This window comes from Vitis vinifera, chromosome 16 (assembly GCF_030704535.1).
Source record: "Vitis vinifera cultivar Pinot Noir 40024 chromosome 16, ASM3070453v1".
In the NCBI taxonomy this organism is placed as follows: Eukaryota; Viridiplantae; Streptophyta; class Magnoliopsida; order Vitales; family Vitaceae; genus Vitis; species Vitis vinifera.
This window is the reverse complement of record NC_081820.1, coordinates 15,348,085-15,349,933: the sequence shown is the minus strand read 5'-3', so window position 1 is coordinate 15,349,933 and position 1,849 is coordinate 15,348,085.

The window sequence follows — 1,849 nt, the reverse complement described above, 5'->3', positions numbered from 1 at the left end:
GGGAAGGGTTTTCAACTCACAACTGATACCAATTCAAAGTTAAATTGGTGCTTTTTCATTTCAAGGTTAGCTTAAGAAAAAAAAACATAAACTTTGGTTGAAAAAGGTTTTGTTTTAAGCTAACTAAAAAGAAAGTAATGAGAATTACTTATGAAGAAAAGCATTCCTTGGAGTTTTAGGTTCACAGGGAAGGCTCCTCATGTAAAAACAGAGCTCTGGTCACTTGGTTCATTTCCTCGCATTAGAGAATTAACATATAGTCAATTCTCTAACCGGTGTTGTATAGATGCTTCCCTTTAATGGATTTCAGCACTAATTCCCTCTCACTGATGCAACTTGCAATGGCTCGTACCTCTCACCTAGCTTTTGCCATTCAAAGTGATCATTAACTTTGGACTTCCCTTCTCAAGCTCACAAAAGATAACTAATGGATGTCTCATTGGAGTCCAAAAGCTTACCAAGTGTTGGCAATTCTAGAAAATCCTACCTTCAAGTCACCTCCCAAAAGCTCGCAAGAGGTAAACTAGTGCATCTCCATGGACGGAGATCACTTGCCTTACCAAGTGTTGGCTCAGGTGAATTGTAGGTGTTTTAAGTTAACTAAAAACATAGAAATCATTAATGGGTCACACTTTCTCTTCATTAATGGCTGAAACAACAAAACTACCAATTCTTGCATTTGGAACCTTTCCCAGCAACCTTAGCTCCAAGGAACTAAAAGTCTAGCCACTCATTCTCTGAGGAATTATCCTCAGAGCTTGTTTGGCTAGTAAGAAAAATTAAATAAATATATACAATCAAAGTAGGTAAGGCAGAGCAAAAGCCTTGAATTTTACTTCCTTCAAAAACTATACAAAAGTTGTTAGAACAAGCTTCCGTCTCTCCACTTTAATGGAAACTTACAAGCATTAAATATGGGTTTATTTACCCTTTGTTCTTGCTTAAAGACTAAGGAATCCTATGATAGGTGGGTTACAAGGAGAGTTTGGGGATTTAGACATCAAATATCTAAAGCAAAAAAATCTCAAAATGTTGGTCGCAAATATCGGGAAGCTTCAGGAGAATTTCGCAGCCGTACAAGAGGGCTGCGAAATTTCACAGCATGAAGGACACCATTTCGTAGCCAAAGGCTGATTTCACAGCCCTGCGAAATTTGCCTTCAGCTTGGAGTGATCGGCTTCCAATGGCTGTAACTACTTCATTTCAACTCCGAATCATGTACCATTTAAAGCATTGGATTTCTAACTTCCTGAGCTTCGAAACAACATATAGTATGCATAAATTGAGCTCTAGGAAGTGCTCTAAAAGTGACTGACAGTGACTATCCTCTAGAATGCTTCATGATAGATTTCTCTTTGCTTCCCCTCCTTGCATTCCGGATTTGCTTATGGCAAAGGACTTTAAAGCTTCAAAGCTTTGGTTCTTCATGTTTCTGAGCTTTCCATTGCTTTTCCATGGATTCCAAATAACTCTCCTCAATCTCGGATTGCTTTGGTGATCAAATTACTAACAAAAACACCAAAACTTACACAAAGTGATTAGAAATGATTGCAAAGGTCCTTAATACGTTAATTGAGTTAAAAAGTAATAACTACTACTCAAAAGTGTTTAAAAGAGTTAATTACAAGCTATCAAATAGCACTTTTTGAGTAGTAATCACTCCCCCCAACCGACATATTGCTAGTCCCTTAGCAATAAAGGAGAGAAAAAGTATTAAAAAGTAATATACTTTACAAGATCATGCTTATCACTTCCAAAAAATTTTAAGTGGCATGATGATCAAACTCTTACATGGAACATTAAAGAAATATAAACTCAAATTTCAACAAGAGTTATCAAATACTTTGCT